Source organism: Ictidomys tridecemlineatus, chromosome 1, assembly GCF_052094955.1.
Source record: "Ictidomys tridecemlineatus isolate mIctTri1 chromosome 1, mIctTri1.hap1, whole genome shotgun sequence".
Taxonomy (NCBI): Eukaryota; Metazoa; Chordata; class Mammalia; order Rodentia; family Sciuridae; genus Ictidomys; species Ictidomys tridecemlineatus.
Genome location: NC_135477.1, coordinates 39,433,938 through 39,456,546, shown reverse-complemented (window position 1 = coordinate 39,456,546; position 22,609 = coordinate 39,433,938). Strand labels below are relative to the sequence as shown.

Below are 22,609 nucleotides of genomic sequence, written 5' to 3'. Positions count from 1 at the left end.
AGAGAGAAATAAACATTCAATCTATTTTATCCAAAATTATTTTACATTTTTCTGATGCTCATAGCTAAACTTAATTCTTATTGCTGTTAGAAATTAATATGCTTTGTGGGTAAATTCTCAAAATAAGTTTGAGAGCATATTTTCCAAATTCTTTTTTATTTTTGATTCCTTAAAAAAAAAAAAAAAAAACTAAATCTGTTGGACATGTTGGATGAAGTTCTCTTCATCTTCTTCAAGCAAGGACACAGTTGGACCCTAATCCAGTGTGCTTGCTGGAGTCTGTGGTACTCACTGCTCCTGAAATTTCCTGAGAATCCAAGTGACTTTTAAATTGAGAAGTTAAATTTAAATGGAAAGATACAGCTTTGAGGAACTTGCCACATCAAACCACATTACACTGATTCATCAATAATGAAAATAATTAAATATATTTAAACCTTTGCTGTGTGCTAAGTGCTCTAAACTTGGCATGGAGTATCTCATTTAATCTTTCTAACAAACTTGTGCTGCACTACTTTTACCATTGAGTGAGAAAACTCAGGATTTGGGCCTTCCAAAAACAGGATGCTGCTGGGATTGGCCACCCAACCAGGCCCTGAGAGCACCATGTCCTTATTCCCCTATACTCTCTGGTGTCTCAACATGGAACAAGGGAAGAGAAGCCCTGTCTCTCTGGTGCCATGTGGAGAGGGACATGCATGCTCTTTTGCAGACTTGATTTCTGGGTCCTGCCCTGAACCTGACCCATTCCGTAGGCTCTCCCTGAAAGAAAGGTCATCTTTGCTGGTGGCCTTATACAGGCATCTACCTCTACTCACACATAACCTCTCAAACCAGAGGCAGGATTTTCATTAACATCTGCTCACACTTGATTTATGATACCTCATTTCAAACCTCATTGATCCTTACATCATTGATAAAGCTTTTGAAACTTTGTGTTGAATCCCGAGATTAGTTTGAATCATGTATTCAGACCCTCTATCACGTTGAAAGACCCAGCTGAGGGCTCAGGGATTAATTCCATGCTATCTGTAATTTTATCACCAACTTAACTCAGAATCTGTACTTGTCTCCACTTGAGTTACCTGGACCTTTGGTTAGACGCCAGAGTCAAAATCCTGACTCAGGTTCTGTTCCCTGATTTCATTTTTATAAATTCTGGATGCATAAAAATATCAGATAAGTATTTGGCCTTTTACTTTATAGTCTAAGATGATGTGATGGTAGATAAAATGGATAACTATTCAGACTCTCATCCCAAAGTAAAATAAATTACTCTGAAATACAGACATGCTCTCAAAACAGTATTAGCAAATGAAACACCTGGAGTGAGAATGTTCCTCTCACACTAAAACCAGAATACAGATTGAATATGTTGATGGTGCCTTGAGTAGCTAATGAGTGAAGACTCCTGAACATTGCCAGCCAAGGTGAGAGAAGATGAGCTGCATTCCCCTGGGGAAGCCTCTGTGTTGGATTTGCCCTCTCTTGTCAGCAGCAGTCACAGGCATCTTCCTTTGCAATAAAATATGCCCAGAAAACTTGAGCTGGCGCAGCTGCTATGCTTTGCAATTACCCTTGAAAAATGAACCATCTTGAGCCGTGTGTTGATTGTCCACAAGTATTAAAAACTGTTCCGTCTTGCAGTTTCAAAGCTAGCATGCACACAGTCATTTTGCAAGGGAATGTGTGAGACCTCACAGCCCATGAACTAATAATACTCCAGGCTCACCAAAGTCATTAATGCTCATATCCTTTCCTTAAGATCCATGGGAAATTCATTTAGAAAAAAAAAAGAAAAATGAAACAAGCCAATAACATGTGTGAAGCACTGTGGTGGCTATACCTATAAACCAGGTAAAACCTCTGTCTTCGTAGGCCAACACTCTAGTGTGGGGACACACATACTAAGGACAATAGATGAGTAAGTGTATATTGTGTGTGATGTGTACTTGCTGCAGATACTGTGGGTGCTGTACTCATATCCCTAGGGAACCCACTATACAGTATAAACTGAAGGCTGTTAATCACAGACCAATGAAATAAGGGCTTCCCATGGCTATGAAAGCATGTTTGGCCTTTGCAAAGCAAGGCTAAACGTGGATCAAAAAGATTTAGGGAAATAAACCATGTTTGCACTGAACATGTAAAGACTTTTTTTGTCATTATTCCCTAAACAATACAGTATAACAACTATTGCATCACAATTACATTATGTTAAGCATTATAAATAATCTAGAGATGAATTAAAATCTAGAAGAGTGTATGCATAGGTTATATAAAAATACTACTCCACTTTATTTAAGGGACCCAAACAACAGCAGATTGTGGTGTCCATTTGGGTCCTGCAACCAAACCCCTGTGAATACCCAGAAATGACTGCATTTTCCTCTTGGCTCCAAACATGTCCTTCATTGGCTTCCTGGGATAAACAGATACTTCCCCCCATCAACTGACACAATGTTAGACTTTGTCATTAAAGGGCACTGTGTATCAGGGGAGGCCAGAGGAGGAAGCAGATTCTCCTCCTAGCTTCAGTGCAAACTTCTTTGCTCTTTGGCAGTAGCTGGCAGTGCAAGGACCCCAGGGACACCCACATTTATCACATCCACCCCATGGATTCCAGTAGTACCAATCTCACAAGGAGTTCACCAGCAAGTTCTGCTATAAGACACATCCCTGGGAACAACCTCCCCAAACTCCCTAATGGATAGAATCCCAGAGAGTCCCCCAGGCATGTCACCTTAGCAAACTTCTCTACCACCCAGTGAGCCCATGCCCTCTCTAATGAGATCTGGGTTTCTGCCCTAATGGAGGATTGCTTCAAGATATGTTCATCAACATCCCTAGGGTTAACTAACCCCTTTTATCTGCTGTTTTTTTATGTTCTTTAAGTTATCTGTTCTTTCTTAGGTAAGGCCCTGATGTGTTCACATGTACCCAAGTATGATAAGACAGGCAGACATAGAAATAATTGTCATGAAGGGAAACATTTCTACTCAACGTATCCATAGAGACAAGAGTCAGGGCACATTAGCTACAGGGAAGCATTAAGATTGACCAGGAGGCAGAAGGAAGAGAAAAGAACACTTATGGGAGATTTCATGATAAAGAATGGGGTAAGACAGGGTTGGTAGGTTAAATAATTTCACTGTGCTCTGGACAATAAGGATGGTTCCTCATTGTCCAATACCTGACACTGGTATTTATAGAATGGATATGTGAAAGTTTGATAAAGAAGATGATGGTTAAAGGTTTGGACTCTGAATTTGTTGGTTTGGATACCAAAGGCATGCTCACAGATAAATCATTTGCTCTCTCTAGGAATCAAGGGATATCCTTTATGCTTGGGAGGGATCAAGGCCCAAGTCAGAATCCAGGCCCAATCACCATAGGATCAGGACCAAAAAAATATGATTAATATACCTTATATAGTCAATAATTATTCATATTAAATTAAATGTTCCCATTCATATTACTGTATAGTTTCTGTCTCTCGATTGGACTCTGGTATAAAGTGTTATCTTTTAAAAAATATGACTATTTCCTTCTTTGATTCCCAGCTCAAAATATTAGGGACATACTCCCTCACACCCCAAATTTCTCTGGATTTTATCTCCACTTTTAAAACCTGGAAATAGATATCTAGAAGCGGCCAAATGATCACAGCTTTTTCCTAACATTTCCACTTTCACAAATCTATAATAATCTGAAGAGTAAGCAGTAACTGGGGCAAGAGATGTTTATCACAGAAGGATTTATAACATCTCAGACTCTTTACCTTCTTTCATAAAAACCTGCTATAATTAGTCTTATTTTTTTATTACTTGTCTTTACTGCCCTCTGTACTTTTAGCCCCAAGTGAAATATAAGCTCAACGCAGGCAAAGACCATTTCTGTTCTGTTCATCATTGATGCGATAGACTGGATGAGGTCACTCAGAGAGCCAGAATAGAAAAGAGCTGTTAGGCAGAGAGGAAAGAGGGTGAGGAGCATGAAAATGAGCTTTGCCACTTCTGCCCCCCACCATTAGTGGGGACTGACGTTGTGTGGCTGCAGGGAATGTGGCTGAGCATCAGACTCCAGAGATGCATCTGAAACCCACAAGAATAAGGAAAGTAGAAAAGTATTTCAGGGCATAAGGGACAAAGACAACTTCAGCCCCACCCAGGGCCCAGCAGATTTGAAGTAGCTTAGAAAATGTCCATTTAGGTCCAAGCATCCTTTCAGAAAAGCAGAGAACCTAGATCAGAGGTGTAAGGGAAGTGTGCATATGTATGTGCATATGTTTGTGAACAATAACTTGAGGTAAAGAGGTGATCCCAGCTACACCCCATGGAACCATACCCACTAGGAGGTGCAGCTGGGCATCTCAGACCACCTGCATCACAGGGCAAGCCAGAGTGATGCATTTTTCAGCAGTCAGGCTGAATAAAGCAGAGTAGATCCCATCCACTCAGAGAAAATAGGAGGCAAGATGCACAGAGGGGGACTCCTCAAGGAGGTGTAGGCAGGATAAAGTCATGGCTGGCACCACACAGGGACTGACAAGAGTCTTGACTCCATCTACAGAAACTACCAGATCATGCTTACTATTTGTAAAGAGTCAAGATTGAATTCTCACCCCCATTCACAGGAATGAGAGTTGGGCATGAAAAACTCACTTATAGTTGTAAACCATCTATGGGTTCCACGGTTGTGCTTGCAAGTTTTGTCAACTGTCAGCTTTGTGTTTCCCAGACTGCGGTTATGTGTGTGGTGTTACAGATTTTGACAAATATGGGCACCATTTACACTATTATTTAATTTTTACTTAGCTCCATTTTAAGCCATAAAATGCCATGGGTTTGTTGTGCTAATTAGGTTTTTATCATATCATTTATTATATACATTTAAAAAAATAACTGTTTATACCTACTATTAAAACAAAATATCTGACCTTTATGCCACTTAAAATAATCTCAGATACCACTGATGAGGGCAACCCACTTGGGGAAACATGGTTATAGAGAGTGTGTAAGGTCCTCCATTATATCTGAACCATTGTGAATGATTTGCAGATTCTCTAGAAAATGTCAGGAAGGCTAAAAAAGATCATGCAAGCTACTGGCATTTTCCTCATGGAAAGGAAGATAGTCTGACCTAGTTTCATCCTGTCTCTTCAAACAAATGCTCATCATCACTGGAGACATTTGAAAATAACAATGTAAAAGGAAGCTTCTAGCTACTTCCATTTCTTTTCTGGTATAGTGACATCCCAAGAAATGTCAGTTGGTTCAGAATGAAACCCTTAAGTCTTGGTGCTATCCAAACAGATAAAGGGAAGCGATTAATTAAGGCAATTACAATATGTAAACAGCTGGAAAAATAGAAACACATGGCTGCATTAGCACAGTAGAAATGATAATAAAGTAGAAAACCCGGGGGACAGGATCCCTTTTTCACCTTTGCCCTTTACCATCTGCCTGGGGACCATCAGCTAAACTGTTTTCCTTCTCAAGAACTCAGTGTTTTCTTCCATGATGGAGGGGTTAGATGAGACCAACGCTTCTTTAGCTAACATTATTGAATAGGTATCATTAGCTGCCCTTAGAAGAAATACAAAATATGCAACTGCACTCACCACTTTTTTCTAAATTCTGTTAATTTTCTGGGGGAAAAAAAAGCAGGTGCTGGATAAGGTGGTCTTTAAGGCATATTTAGAGAGCAACATTCCATTCGCTGTTGGAAACGTTCCTTCAGTAAGAGCTTCCTGAGGGGAGATGGGGCAAGGAGCCACTGAAGTCAGCTCACCCAGAACAGAATTGATGGGGTTCTTGCTCCTGCCCCAGGGAGGGGAAATCCTCAAATGTATGAACACCAAAGACTTGCCTCAAATGCATTCCCAGGTCTCCACTCTCTTCCTTATTCTCCAACCAAACCTCAATCAAGTTTCCTCAGGAAATACTCAGGCCCAGCCCAGAGGCACTGCAGAGGTTAAACCAGCCTATTCCAGCCCTGTAAGAAATAGTACCATTGGAAGCCTGTCAGGTTCCAGGGCACTGGTTTTCTCAGAGGTAATCTTACTTTTACATTTTCTGCTCTGCAAAACTTGTTCAAAACCAACAACACAAGAGCTTGTATTAACAAAGGCAATGCCTTCAAGATGCACAGAATGTCTTAGAGATTTACTGTGGCCAGAATTTTCACTTCTCACTCTCTTAATCATGGCCTTGGGCTTTTAAACTTGACAAGCATATCTCCCTCTACACATGTTTGTGTACCATAATCCCTCTTTGCTCTTGTTTGACCTGCCTCAGAATGGAAGCTTTATGGTACAGGAATGAAGACATAGGAGCCACCTTTATATAGCCCCATTTGCCCTCTGATAGGGCTGAGCACACCACTGATTCTATTACATCTCATTTAGTGTAATGATGGGCTAAATTCAGGCATAAGCACATGGAGTCCTCCCCAGTGCCCTCTTCCAGGCTTGCCTTAATAACCAGAGAGAGGACCCAGTACCCTTGAAGCACCTAGAAAAAGCTAACCTTCTTCTTTATCCCCTTGAAGTGATTTTTTTGAGTTCAGAAATGAAGATCTACATCCATGCTGTACCCAGTGCTCCAGGGAGCAGGAGGTATAGCCTCAGACAAGATAAGCATAGAAGCTTATTCAGGCCCCATAAGCTCCTACACATACCCTGCTGAAACGACAAGAGCTAGGAAGATGCAGAATGCTTTAGTCAGTTTTTTGCCACTATGAGCAAAAGACCTGACAAGAACAATTAGAGGAAGAAAATTTATTTGGGGGCTCATGGTTTCAGAGGGCTTAGTCCATAGATGGCTGACTCCATTCCTAGGGGTTCGAGATGAGACAGAATGTCATGGCAGACGTGTGTGGCAAAGGAAACCAGTTCAGGACTTGGTCCTATGAAGCAGAGAGAGAGAGCTCTCCTCAACAAGAAAAAAATATATACCACGAAGCTGCACTCCAGAGACCCACCTCCTCCAGCCATACCCTCCCTGCTTACAGTTACCATCTAGTTAATCCCTATCAGGGGATCAGTGCACTGCTTAGGTTAATGTTCTCATAACCCAACCATTTCACCTCTAAACTCTCATGCATTGTCTCAAACATGAGCTTTTGGGGGAACACCTATATACACAATGCAGTACTATTCAGCTTTTGGAAAAGGAGAGATTCTATCACTTGCATTTGGAAGTCATTATGTCAAACAAAATAAGCCAAATACAGAAAGACACATAACATATTATCTCATTATCTTACTTATATGTGGAATGTAAAACAATTGAACTCATAGAAACAGATTAGAATAATGGTACCAGAGGCTGGGATGGTAATAAACAACAGTATAAATCTCAGGAGAAATAAGTTTGGTTTTTATTTTCTTTATTTCTTTACTTTTTTGTGAGATCCATTGCAGAGTCTGATTAATATAACAAATAGTTGAAGACTGTACATTTCAATGTCACTGGGAGGGGGATATTGAATGCCCTTTCTTTGGAAGATGTTCAATGTTTGTGATGATGGATGGGTCAGTTGACTTGATTTGGTCTTTCCACATGTACAAAATTATAATACAACCCAGTATCCTATAAATATGTGCAGCTATGTTTTTCAATATAATAAAAAATAAGTAAAGATAATCTGTAGTATCAAAAAATTCAGTGAATACTGTTTTAGGCATTTCACAACTTTTGACCAACTTAACACTCCCAAAGACCATGCAAGAAAACATTACATTGACCACCATTTTACAGATGAAGAAACACTAAGACAGAATGAGTAATTTGCCCCAAATCACTCAGATCCTAAACGGTGGAGGTGATAATTCAAACTGGGCAGACTGCCTCCCACACCAGCCCATTCCCTCACACATCATGGAAGTTATCCACCTGCTTATCTCTTGACCTGCTGCAACTGATTAAAGCACAAAATCACTAGTAAGATCCAACTGCAAAAACTATACCCATTTTGGTAAAATGTTTTCTCCTACCAGTGGAAGGCAGGCCAGAGAGTGACAACCAGGAAAGGAATGTATGCAAGAACAAAAATACTGTGAGCGAGGTCTGCTGGCATAATCTGTGGGTGCTGGTTCCACAGGGACTTCTCAGGCAGGAGGGGCACCTCCCACATGGTGCATTGAGGGCTTCTGTCCTCAGTGGACCCAGGCCCAGCATGAACTGTGCACCTCCTCTAGGGTGCTGCCAACTGAAAAGATCTTGTGTGACAATGACTATTTCTCTGTGTAGTCTGTTTTAGTAACTCTAAATCACTTTACTCTTCTAGGCTTTGCTGGTAAATTGAAATGTCTTGTTTTCTGTTGGAATCTCACTAAAAGATACTGTTTTCTCTCCCACTCTTCCCCCTCACACACACATCCTGTTACACTGTGCAATTCCCAGTGCCTGCTTGTGCTTTCCCATTGTGTTTCCTCCACATAGAAGGCGCTTAAACTGCTCTAGCTCTATGTCAGAATCCTCTCTGATATTTTTAAAAGTTCAGCTCAAATGCCACCTACCCTAGCAAACCTTCCTTGATCTCTCCAGGAAAGGAATTATTATACCATCTTTCCCCCTTGCCAAGGCTAAGAGGTTCCTACTTCAACACCTTTCTGATTTCTTTATCTTGTCTCTGTTCCCCTCGCTTTGTCTCCCATCCCCATATGGATATTCCAATACCAGTTAGTACCTATCAATAAATATTGGATGAATTAATTCCTGTTGATAATATTCATCCACAATTATGGTTAATATTGGAAACAAGATTAGAGTTATTGCTCATGATATCTGGTGATGAGGAGGAAGATTAAAAACAATGCAAGACATTAGGAAATACTAATGATGGCAAATATTTTATTCAAAACAAGAAGATAAAGAAAAATCATGTGTCCCACTTCTCATACAAGGAAATGTTGTAAATTTGCATCTACATGATCATCTACAGGATCCTAGCAGATAGAACCACAAGTTTTAACTCCATCTGACTGCTGTGAATTTGATAGCCCACAACTTTAATTCTTCTTCTGGTATAATATAAAGACATTGATTGATCAAATTTTTAAAATATCACAACAGGGAAAAATCATTATTTTAATATTCTTTCCCCAACCTTGCCACCCTCAAGTGATATTGGTGGATGCCTTAAAATATGTAAATATATTCAATGCCTCATTTATCCTCTGGGAATTTTAACTGTTGTTTTCATGTACATTAATAATTTCTTGGTGTAATTTTTCCCAAGAGAATGTATCAAAAGAAAGTATGCATAGATTTACATATGTAATTGCTAATAAGCCTCCCAAGAAGAAACTAGCCTTCCATCCAGGTGGAAATGATATCACTTTAAATCAAAGCCTAATGACTATCAAAGTATTTTTGCAAAGTTATAGAAGAATGTGAAGCTATAAATCAAAACCAATTAGGAGGCATAAATGGCAATTTTGACAAGTGGCTACTCATTTGATGGTTGTGTGAGCACATTGCAATCTCTATTATGCCTTATCTACCATTTTGTCTGTCAGAATGTGGGCACCCTTATTATTTGGAAGTAATTCCAAGAGAGCTGGGAGGCATAGTCCCGTCTCCTGTCATATATGACAATGAGACATTTTTCCCAGCTCCCTGACAGCATGGGAATAGGTATGTGATAATGGACTATGAGGAATCAATAAAAAGACATGGAGAAAGACAGAGATTACTAAAATTGTCTAATGAATAAAGACCAATAAAAATTTAGTTTATAGGAAAGGCAGCATCTCAAACTGAGGCAATAGTGTTTAGGGACTTGGGGGTACTTTTAAGTCCTTACCTGATAGCAAAAATATAAAATATGTAAAAATGGAAAATTCAAATGACTTAAGGTGATTCCAGGACTACAACAAAATATTCCAGAAAAAAAAAACAATTTCAAAAAATGTTTAAATAGGGGATAGATTAAGTGAGATTAGTGAAATTGCAATAAATCAGAGAATCTGCGAATGAATGCATGGAACTTTATCATACACTGCTATAGCCTGGATTTGGAATGCCCTTCAAAGGTTCACATGTTAAAGGCTTGGTTGCCAGCTGTGTTGCCTTTGGGAGATGTTTGAGCCTTTCGGTAGTAAGGTCTAGTGGAAGGAAGTTAGTTCATTGGGGGTGGGCCCTCAAAGGGGATTTTAGGATACCAACCCCTCTCCTTCCTCCCTTGTGGTCTCCTAGCTTCCATGAGGTGAGCAGCTTCTTCTGCCATATGTTCTTACCACAATGTATACATACCCCAGGTCCAAAAACAACAGGCCCACCAACTTGGACTGACAACTCCATAATAAACCATGTGAGCTAAGGAAACATTTTCCTGCTTATAAATTGATCATGTTGGGTATTTCATTACAGTGATAGAAAACTAACACAACGTTAAAATTTTTTAAACTCCAAGAGTGCAGCAGGGGATGTCCCACAGCAATCACGAGTGTGTCAGAAGCACGGGTGACTATAGGAGCACTGGGTAAGAAGCCACTTCTTCCTGAGTCTACCCTTGGCCATGCCCAGCTTCCCTTGATGGCACCTCATTTCTGAGGTGGTTTCTCCAGTCTCCCTGTATATACCATGAAGTATCCAATTGCCTTATATTTTTATTTTCTATTTAAGTTTCTGAAACTTGTAACCAAGAACCTGAATGGTAAAACCTAGCAAATTAAAAACCCTGGAAGACTGTTATGTTGTCTCATCCAGTAAGTGCAACTAGTTAATGTGAAACTGGGCCAAGGATGAAAACTGTTTTAAAAACGCAGCTCTCTCCTTTCCTAAATTGCTGCCTGACTATGGCAATTAATCTCATACTAATTACCTTCTTTTTTTCCTGCTTATGTCCTCAGAATCCTGCTCAACACAGCTTTCCAGGAAGCCACTGCCCAAAACTGGAGGGCAGGGAATTGAAAGTGATTTGCCATTCCTATTCTAGGCAAGGAAGAACAAATAGGAAAATCTACTACCACAAACTTCTTCAAAAGATACAGTACTTTGGGGGGCTGGGGTTGTGGCTCAGAAGCAGAGCACTCACCTTGCATGCATGAGGCACTGAGATCAATCCTCAGACCACATAAAAATAAAATAAAGGTATTGTGTCCACCTATAATTTAAAAATGATTTTTTAAAGATATGGTACTTTTAAGCTGATTATAAATTAATTTAACTATGGTTGACAACAATTAATTGAATATTCCAAGATACTAATAGAGAGGATTTTGAATGTTTCCAACACAAAGAAGTGATAACGTTTTGTCAATTACCCATATTTGATCATTATACATTGTACATATGTACTGAAATGTTACTCTTTTCCCCATAAATATGTACAATTACATGTTCATTAAAAATAAGAAGCATATTTGAAAATAAATAAAAACTAAATGAGTTCAAGCTTATTGTGCCTGTCCTCTCCCTTGCTCATCTTTCCTTTCCAAGTCAAAAGGTATAAATGACCTATACAAATATTTAATGATAAATCAATGATATCAGGAACCCCTTAAATGAAAACTTCACTGTAAGGGACGACACTTGGACCTGAAGGTCTAAGAATCCTTTTTGTTCCATCTTATCTCTGTATCAACTAAGTTTCTTTGCCACAATCACAAACCACATGCGCATGGGCGTGCACACACACGCACACACACACACACACACACACACACACACACACAAGCTTACATGCCTCACACACCTTACTGAAGAGAGTAAATAAGATCCATGCTTACTTCCCCTAGATCACCCACACAGATGGTGAAAGTCACAGAATCTTCCACAAGCAGAAATTCCTCATGATTTCTTTTACCAGTTGATCTAAACCTTATATCCTATTTCATAAAAATTACATTTTAGACATAAAAACAATCATTTTTCTTCAAAATGTGATATTTCAAGAAGGAACACCAGCTTGTCCCCTAGACCCACTTAGGCCTGGGATCTCCACATCTATAGTTAGGATCAAAGGGAAGAGAGAAGCTGGGCTCAGGTTTCAGGTCGACTCCTGGAGCTGTTCACTTTGATGGTAACCTCAAACCTATCCTTTCTCTCTGTTCCTGTCTTAGTCCATTTTCTATTGCTATAACAGAATACCATAGCCTGGACTATTTATAAAGAATAGAAGTTCCCTTTGTTCTTAGTTCTGGAGGCTGGGAAGCCCAAGAGTGTGACACCAGCATCAGGTGAAAGCCTTCTTGCTACATGATAACATGGCAGAGGGCATCAGATGGTGGGAGGGCACAAATGCGACAGAGTCTGATTTTATAACAAAACTACTTTTTTTTTTTTTTAAAGAGAGAGTGAGGGGGGGGAGAGAGAGAGAGAGAGGGAGAGAGAGAGAGAATTTTTAACATTTATTGTTTAGTTCTCTGCGGACACAACATCTTTGTTGGTATGTGGTGCTGAGGATCGAACCCGGGCCGCACGCACTACCGCTTGAGCCACATCCCCAGCCCACAAAACTACTTTTTAATGACCCGTTGATCCACTGATTCATTAATCCATGAATAAATTAATCCAATCATGAATGCAGAGTCCTCATGACTCTATTACCTCTCAGAGATTACAACTCTCAACACTTCTGCATGGGAGACCAAGTTTCCAACACATAAGCCTTTAGGAAACACATGCACACCCTAGCAGTGCCTTGCTACAGGGTGAGATGAGGGAGGGAATTTAAGGGAGGTTCTTATTTTTCTGAAACTTGGTTTTAAGCTCTCAAGGCTGAGTTCAAAAGGGACCAAGTGCCCTGTGTAGTAAAGGTCAAAACTTACCAATTGAAACCAATTCGGGGTTTGCTGAGAGGAATCACTTTAGCTATAAATGCCCTTCCACAGTCACCCACATCACCTGTCACACCCTCAGGAGAGGAAAGGGGCAAAAGGATACTTGTGGAGAGAAACATCTTCTTCCCTTAACCCATCGCTCCATTCCCTGGAGCCAAGGGAGGGCGGTCCCCCTAAAGCATGCAGGGTGAAGGGGGAGCTCAAGGAGGAGAGATTTACATCATGCACCGTGGTGTCTGCCTGAGCACTGGGGCTGCTGGTAGGATAACCAAGCTGAGAAGGAGGCGGCTTGTGATGACCCTACCGTTTCTGAGAGTAGACTTGCAAACGCAAACCACGGTCAAATCATAGCAGAGAGCTAAGCGGAAACGAAGCTTAGAATTCTCAGTCCAGGGCCAGAGGTTGGGGCATCTATCCACCAACTCCTGCCCTACCTGCCCTGGAGAAGTAGGAGCATCGGGACCCTCACACTTCCAAGCCTAAGCCCATGAACTGAGTAAGTTCCTTGCACTTGAAAGAAATAACTGAGGCCGAAGGAGACAAGACATGACTGCTTGAGGTGAGAGGTGGTCTGCAGGAGACACTTTCCAGGCTGGAAGCAGAGGTGGGCTGAGGGCATGCAGAAAGGGACACCAACAGCGTCTGCTTCATACCTCCAAAATAATCAAGCAATAACAGGTGTTAACTATTTATGAAGTTCTGTGCGTGCCTCAGGAGACACGCATGATATCTAATCACAGAACAATTTTATAATTTAAAAGGGATTTGATTCTCTTCTCTGTCTAGACAGAAAATAAGCTGGGAGGATGACTCAGACCCTGTATATTTAAATAGAACATTTTGTGTGCACCTTAAGTGAAGATACGTTAGTCTCTAGTGTGGAAAGTCAGATTAATACACATTACTTTGCAGGGAAACTAATTAAATTTTTCTATCTTCCTTCTTGGCCTCTATCAATTAACTGTAATTTAAACTTTACCTGGGTCTTTCCATAGAGGAAATAAAGCACACAACCCAAGCCCTGAAAAGCAAATATGGTGGTTCTTAGGGGGAAACTTGTAAAGAATGAGATAAAAAGCTGAGAAGCTGGGTAGTTTGGAGTTCAACTGATTACAAACTCTACTATTCAAGGAGGAGAAAATTGGAAGGTACAAAAGCTTAACAAATATGTTGAACTCAATTATCCATTTCAAGGAGATACTAAAAAAAATTCATATTTCCCAAAATAAAGAAAATCAAGCAGAGAAACAGGGCCCCCCAAAAAACCTATACCATATGACATTGGTCCCTGGACCTTTTTTTTACATTTTATATGAGTTCTAGATGCTTGTGCACAGTAACCAAAGGACTAACTGAAGAAATAATCAGAATTGGAACAGAAAACTATTCTTTTTTAATTTTAAATTTTTTGTTTTAAATAGTTATACATGACAGTAGAATGTATTCATGCACTTTGATATATCATGCAATGATGGCATATAATATCTCATTTTTCTGAGTATACCTGTTGCAGAATCATTTTGGGCATGTAATCACATATCTAAAGTAATAATGGCTGTTTCATTCTACTGTCTTTCCTATCCCCACATCAGAAAACTATTCTTAAAAGGAATAGGACTTTGTCCGGCCTTCCACAACCTGTTGGAGCAAATGGGTGACATTAGTGAAAATAACTCATTTTTCATTGAGTCATCCCACTAGAGGGCCTTTTAGGAGTTTCTTGGAGTCAAGTTTCCCATGTCAAGTGTATGTATGAACACTTTGGTTCCATTCAAGTGTGACTATTATCCCTCTGATCAGGGATGTGGTCCTCTCCACTACAGATGAAATCCTGGAATCCCCAAGGGACAGACACCCTATAGCACTCACTCTCCCTTTCTCTGATGGTCTGTTTTAATAATGTCAATGCCATATGACTCATACCCTAGGGCGCTAGAGAAACAGCACTGTCAGATTTTATTTATGGACACCTGTTCTCCAAGGGATGCTCACTTCTATGAAATCCAAGGAGGAAAGACTTGGATACAAACTAGAGCAACAAACACATCTGTATCCTCCAAACCACATCTCCTCAGTTCCGGATGTTTTATTTTTTTCTAGGTCCATGTCTTTAGAAGGAAACTTCCTCTGAGTCTTTTCCAGGTATCCCCACGTGGTCCTGAACCCGAGTCTAAGACACTCTTGATAAAATCGGAAGTAATTTTTTAAACTCAGTTCTCAGGGATTGTTCTTTTTAATGAGCAATTTCATTACAAGGTTGCTCAATTAGTTGACATAGTCAGGGATTCATGTTAAAATGCAGAGTATCTGGTTTAGTACCAAGTGACAACTGATGACATGTTCCAGGCAATAGTGATGATTTTACCTTAGACAAAACCCTTCAGAAGGTTTAGGAGATTTCCAGAAAATGAGACATGGACCTAGCACTCTAGGAGCTTATAGTTTGACTAGGAAAATAAATGCACATCTAGGGCTGGGGTTGTGGCTCAGTGGTAGAGTGCTTACCTAGCACATGTGAGGCACTGAGTTCAATCCTCAGCACCACATAAAAATAAATAAATAAAATAAAAGTATTGTGTCCATCTACAACTAAAATACTTTAAAAATAAATAAATAAATGCCTATAAATAAATAAATGCATACTTATATAGTCAGCAGTCTCAGGATGAATATGTCTAAAAATGAATACTTGTTCTTGGAAAAGGCCCAGAATGTGATCTATGGCCAAATTCACATTAGCATCCTGACAGTGGAGGTTCTCAAACCTGAATGTGCATCAGAATCACCTGGAAAGTAATAAACACAAAAGCATAGGATACCTCAAGATAAAGGGAAGGTCGGTAACGTAGAAGGAGATCGAGAGGCAGAGTGAAGGGATAGGTAAGGGGAGGCAATGTAGAATGAAGTCTTTAAAAATCATGTTATGTGCATGTATAAATATGCCACAGGGAATTTCACCTTTATGTATAAGTAAAAATAACCAATAAAATATAAATAAATAAACAAACAAAAGGAAATTTAGTAAAGGAAGGAGAACAGGGGAGGGAAAGAAGAAGGGCAGAGAAAAAAAAGGAGTTTGTTGGGATGAACCCAACTACCATACATAACTATAAAGTTCTAATTTAAAAATAAGTAAAAATAAAACAGGATAGGATGTAGCTCAGTGGCTAAGCACCCTGTGTTCAATCCCTGATACAAATTAATTACTTAAAGTGATACACACAGATTGCTGGACCACACCCCCAGAGCTTCTGCTTCAATAGGTGGAACCCAGGAATTTACTTCTCTAACAAGTCTTCAGGTGCTGTTGATGTTGCTGGACCAGGGAGCACACCTTAAGAGCCATTGGAACAGTTAATCTGCAGGGTCCAGTTGTCAGTGAGAAAATTGTCCTCTGGATTTCTGACCACGCCGCCCCCGACACACAAACACACACAAAATTTGTAAGTAGTCCAGACTATTCCTCTACCCAGTCCCTTATGATATAGCTAAAACTCATTTCAATTATCCATTTGTTGATAATTACCTAATAAGTGTCACTATTATTACTTCAAGTATTCTCTTTTAGTTTCATTATGAATAAGAGGGATAAGAATGTAGCTCATTTGTAGAACTCCTACTTAGCATGCACAAGGCCTTAGGTTTAATCTCCAGCAACCTTCCCAAAAAGCAAGAATAAGAAAACATTATTTTATGTTACTTTCATTTATTCCTTCTCCAACACTCCTCTTGTCTTTATGTAGATCCAGATTCTGATATATATCATGGTCCTTCTTCCTGAAAACTTTTGTTAACATTTCTTGCAAAGGAGATCTGGTAGTAATGAATCTCCTCAGCTTCTTTGGTCTAAAGAAATATTTCTCTTTTACTTTAGAAAGAGAATTTCGCTGACTATAGAATTCTAGGTGGGGGAGAGGAGGTTCTTAGTACTTTAAATATTTTGTTCCACTCTTCTTGCTTGCCTGCCATCAGATTAGAAATCTATTCGTGTTATTCTTATCCTTGTTTTGCTATAGGTAGATGGTCCCTGGCCCTACCCACCACCTTCTTTCAAGGTTCTCTCTTCATCTTTAGCTGTATGCAATTTGAGTATGATACACTTAAGTGAGGTTTCTTCAGTCATTTAACCTGTTTGGTGTTCTCTGAGTTTCCTGGATCTGTAGTTTGTAGTCTCTTGTTTATTTTTGAAAGTTTCCAGTAATTGTGGTTTCAAATATTTCTTCTATTCTCTTTTATCTGACATCCTAATTACACAAATATTACAGTTTAGGAAACTGTCCCTCAGTTCTTGAATATTCTGTTCTCTGTTTTGGTTTGAGTTTTTATTTTCTTGGTATTTTATGGGCGGAGGGGTTGCACATCATTTTGGCAAGTTTTTACTGACAAACTTTGACTGATTCTTTCTTCAGCTATGTCTAGCTTGCCAATGAGCTCATCAAATACATTCTTCATTTTTGTTACAATATTTTTAGTTTATAGAATTTCCTTTTGATTATTTCTTAAAGTCTGAACTTTTAATATTAATTATTATATTAGATTTATATTATATATTAATGATTATATTAGCCATTGTATTAATCAAAGTTGTATGTTGTCAAAAAGTTGCATGTTTTTCTTATTAAAGCTCATAGCATATAAATCATAGTTATCTGAAATTTCCTATCTGATAATTGGGTGTCATATTTGAATTGGGTTCTGAGTATAAGTGTGGTGTAGTGTGTGTGTGTGTGTGTGTGTGTGTGTGTGTGTGTGTGTGTGTGTTTCTTGTCTTCAGTATGGATGCCTTGTAATTTTGTGTTGAAATCTAGATGCCTTGGATCAGGTAATAAGAACTAAATTATGTAGAGTTTAAGTGTGGAGATTTATGGTAATCTAGGTAAGAACTGGGCTATGTGTACTGTTTGCTGTAGTCCTAGGTGCTAGAGGCTGAAATTCCCCCTATGGTCCTTGTTTTTGTTCCTTCTTGACTCTGAGCTTCCCTAAATCCTCCTTCTCAGAGAGAGCCTATGTCTTATAGTGCTTTGGGCTATAATCTGCTGTTAGTAGACTGGATACCTGGTGTGCTAGTAAGGTGAGTGGAAAGGGATTGCTCTATAATCTGATTAAATCTTAATATTTTAGTGGCATGTGACAATTCTGTGACCTTCACAAGTGTCTCTCCAGCAGTTCAGCTTTATTCCTCTGTCTTCCCTAGCTGTGAAAATTCTAGTCTATGTCCTTAAAGCCCTGAGCTCTGCTGACTGTTTCCTCCACTTAGATGAGACAGGAAGGCTAGACAGAGCTAGAATGTGCTTTCTCCAGGTACAATAAGGCCATGGCAAAATCTTGACCTCTGAAGAGTATTTGTTATGAAGACTATGGGCATATTTCATAGTTATTACTCTCCCTCTGCCAGAGCCATAGGAGATAGTCCTCAGATATTCACCAGTGAGAACCTTGGAGTTAAAACCCACAAAATTGTAGAGTCCTTCTGAGACTGCATTCCCCAGTAATTTCTCCCTCTTATGCTGGTCCATGTTTCATCTCCAACAATTTGGAAAAATTACCACCAAAGTTCTCACTAGTAGCTTAGATATTACTTTATAGTTCCAGTATCTCCCAGTCCTAGTAAGAAGCTCTCATTTGTGTCTCTCATTTGTGTTATCTCTAAAGGCACCTTTCTCTCCAAATTCCAGGGTGGTGGTTTGCCCTGCAACCTTATTCCATAAGTCCAAGAAGATTCATTAGTTTTCAGCTTGTTCAGCTTTTCCTCATTGTAAGAATAAGAGAAACATCTTCCAATTTCTGCCTGTGTAGAAGATGAAATCGGAAATCCTTTCAGTATTAACCTAGGCAAAAAAAAAAGTTTCATTTAAAAAGTCCTCAATAAAAAGAAAAACAAATTCCCAAGGCACTTCAAAACCAAAGACTCTCCAAGCCACCAAAGCATCTTCCTCCCATCTCTGTTGGACGAGGCACATGAACAGCTAGGGACTTGAATATAGAGTTTTAGGGCAGAACATCCACAGATTTCCTGAAGAGAGACCTAATTTCAACCCCAAAGACGATCTTTTCTCTAGTGATTATATTTGAAGAGATATGTCTCCATGCACAATGTGTTGATGCAGTGGAATAATAAGCCATGACTGTGTTCCTTTCCATTTCTAAAGATGGAATATTTACAACAAATACCCATAATCTAGAAAGTGTCGATGTTAGGCAAACATTTTTTTAATTTAAATATTGAATGTCTTCTCTCAGTTTTACGCTGTCTCCATCCTAATTTAGAACATGTTCACCTCCTGGTCTGTGAGTATATTTTCCAAATGTGCAAATGATCCTATCATCCACATTCCAGTACTTATGTTAAAATGTTTTGTATTCAAATATTAAACAAGACCAGAAACCAGAGAAATATAAATTAAAAGAAGAATGTGGTATATATTTACCCACACTTCATTTACAAAAGGAGAAACTCCTGCAGGAGCAGGGAGCCCACTCGGAAAGAACTCAGGCATGAGATCACCAGGATTTTAATCTCAGCTCCATGACCAACCCCTATGTGACTTTGGGAAAGTCACTTGACCACTCACCTCCAAGTGTTGGTGTTCTCAGCTGAAAAGGGGAGCAATAATGGCACATGTTAATATTGAAAGGAAGATGAGATGAGAAAATCTATGAAAAGCTTAAGACAGTATCCTACAGGCAGTGAAAAATAAATTAAGTTTTAATTATCACTGAATCCAGCGTCATCACGCATGTCTGCAATATTCTCAGTGCATCAGTCCCACGCAGTCTTCCCCGCCCCCCCAACCCACACACACTGCAAAGCATTGGCTGAAATTACCTTGTACTTCATATCCTTTTGGCTCCTCTGCCCTCAAAGTTTCTTTAATCTTTAAGTGTCTACCAGACTTTTGACCCTTTGTTTTTCTTGCTTCCAGATTCCATTTGTGCCTCTGCTTGAACTTCACAGCAGAATTTCAGCTTCACTAAGTTTCGTTGTCAGCAAATCCCTGGACAGAACTTGTACTTCCCCTCCTACCTCTTCTCACACAAAAAGACCCAAACCACCTGCCCTAACGTCTTGCTTCCCCCACCCAGTTGGCAAACCTTAGTTGGTGACAGTTTAATCAATAAACTCTTTCAAAAGGCAACATAATGTACACATACATAGAAAGAGAAAGATGCAGAGACATAGATAAAAACAGAGAGAGGATTTAAATTTTATCTCCTGTGGCTTAGAAATCTCACTTTTAAAAATATATTCTAAGAAAATGATACAAATTAAAGGGGGAAAGTGTATCATTTGGAATTTTTCAATACAGGCTTTTTTATGACAGTGACAAATGAGAAGCAAATTAAATGTCCTAAGGAAGAGGAATGTTTAATTAACTTATGGCACATCCACTTCATGGAGTATTATGCAGTTGTTAAAAAAAGAATGATTATAAAAACTAAACAGCAATTCAGAATAGTGCCCATGAGTCAAGCAAAAAAGCCAGGGATGAAACAATACATTTAATATGATGTAATTATGGAAAAATATTGATGTATATAGAAAGATATAAAGGAATATTCAAAAATGATCATAACTATGTTAATAGGATTAAAGGTGGCTTTTCTTTTCTGTGTTTTTACCTTTCTGAATTATTATTGACTTATTTTAGAATAAAAATAAGACCCTTATAAATGTAAATAAACAGTTACAAGCCCAATCTCAGCTTCCAGAATATTGTTTACTTTTAGTTCAAATGGTTTACATTCCAAGTTTAATTCCTCATGCTCAAAGGATATTCTAGAGGCAAATATTTTTCTTACTAGATTTGTTTCCTAAGGAAAATTTGACCTCCACATTGAGTTATGATTCTCTTGCTCCTCTGTGAGCAGGGCATGTGTTTTGAATTGCTTTTCTCCTCATGGGGAAAGACTTGAGCTGAGCTATCCTCTTTGTCCTTTCACCTTGCTCTCTGTTCAGCTGATGATGAAGCATTTATGAGGCTAGGGACTGGGCATCCTGGTTTGCCTGGTCAGGCAAAGCAAATTGACCCATCCACTGAGCCTGTTGAGATAATGGTCAAAGGATCCATCCAAACAAGCTAACTCAAAATATAATGACATGTTCATAATCTGCTTGAATCAAATGTATGAAATATGATATGTCAAGAGCTTTGTGATGTTTGGAACAGCTAATAATAAATATATATATATACATATATATATATATGTATATATATATATAAAATGATATGGAGATGAATGATTGTAGGTGATTCTGTGCCAGCCAGGTGAACTTCTTTGTTGTCCATGAAATGATGAATTCTCTAGAATGCTGCCAGATAACATTGTGTATATGTGTATAAATATAGAGCAATTGGAGAAATAAGGGGAATGAACCCTACTAGTCTGAAGAATGAATACCATACTTAACACCATAGTCTATGGCAGGGAACTGTGTGTATTAAGGATTTCCTAGGTGGGGTCCTCTGCCCTGCTATCCTCCAGCCTCTTTCTCTGTTTCTCCAAACCCACTGAAAGGACCTTCTACATGCAAGTGTCTCTTTCATTTCTCATAAGAATCTATATGGGCTGCCTTCACCATTACACGGCAATGAGTTGCCAGACTGTTTCAGTCTTTTCTTACTTGACTTTTCTGTAACTCTGGATGCTGAGCATTGCTTCCTGTATGGAGCTATTCCTCCCTTGATTACAGCGCTGATTTTCCTTCTACTGTTCTAGAGGCATGTTTTTATTCTTTGAGCTCCTTATTCTCTTTCTGTCTTCAAATGTTGGCATCTCTCAACTTGCTATAACTTTTCTGCTTCTACAAATTTTCCTGGGCAATATCATGCATTCCCATGATTCTAATTCCCATTTACCCACTGATAATTTACAAAGCTATAATTCTATGTCAGACCTCTTTCCTAAGCTCCAGCCTTTTGTATGTCCAACTTCTTAAACAATGTTCCCTGGATGTTCCATGAAGGTACCTCAAATATTCCATAGCTGAATTCATCTTCTTCCAAAACCATTTATCCCTCCAATATACCTTATCCTCAAATAGAAACCTGGGTATCATATTTGATGCCTTCTTTCCTTACATGTAATTAATCACCATGCTCTCTTGACTCTTCCTATTAAACATTTCTCATACGAATTGCCTATATTTTCATTGCTTCTGCCTAAGTCATGCCTTTGAATCTCTCTTAATTATTTAAACTGTCTCCTGATTTGTAGTCTCTGTCCCCAGCCTTGCTTCCTTTCAATCTGTAATCCATATCTTATCATTCCTAAAAAATATTTTAGTGACTCTTCCTTACCTAAGAACCCCAATTAACAAATACAGAAAGAATGATGGGAATAGAAAATCACCACTGGAACAACACAGAAATAATGACTACAGACAAGATCCATAGCTAAATACTAAAACTAGTGGGCAAAAATTTAGTAGAAACAAGAAATTTATATAGTGTCAAAGATGTTTACCTGAAATATTTAGTAATTACAAAGGAAAAAAGAGCCTCAGAGTAGATAAATCTGACACATGTCATCTTAGCAAGTGACTGAAGTTAATATTCCCAATAATAAGCATATCAACATCAAAGACTGAGAAAACTAGTAAGACCAAATAAAGTTGAGTTATTTGTAGTATACCAATGTTAATTTCTTAGTTTTAATAATTATTATATGGCTAGGCATGTTGTTGACATTAAAGAAAGCTAAGTAAATTGTATATGGGATTATGTACTATTTTTACATCTCTTATGTAAGTCTAAAACTACTTTAACCTAAGTTTTATAAAAATCAGTGTGTCCCTAGAACCTACAGAATATAATA

The 22,609-nt window shown here is 38.8% G+C and overlaps 1 long non-coding RNA gene across 2 annotated transcripts; it reads right to left on the bottom strand.

Annotated features, from left to right (window-relative positions):
* Window positions 1-18,357: 18,357 nt before the first annotated feature.
* On the bottom strand, window positions 18,358-19,843 carry LOC144375178 (uncharacterized). Of its 2 annotated transcripts, XR_013434666.1 has the most exons (3): window positions 19,620-19,843; window positions 19,366-19,387; window positions 18,358-18,621 (listed from the first exon to the last, which is right to left on the bottom strand). It is a non-coding gene; the product is annotated as an uncharacterized LOC144375178 (long non-coding RNA). The 2 variants fall into 2 exon arrangements; XR_013434665.1 differs by lacking the exon at window positions 19,366-19,387.
* Between the last annotated feature and the right edge of the window lie 2,766 nt (window positions 19,844-22,609).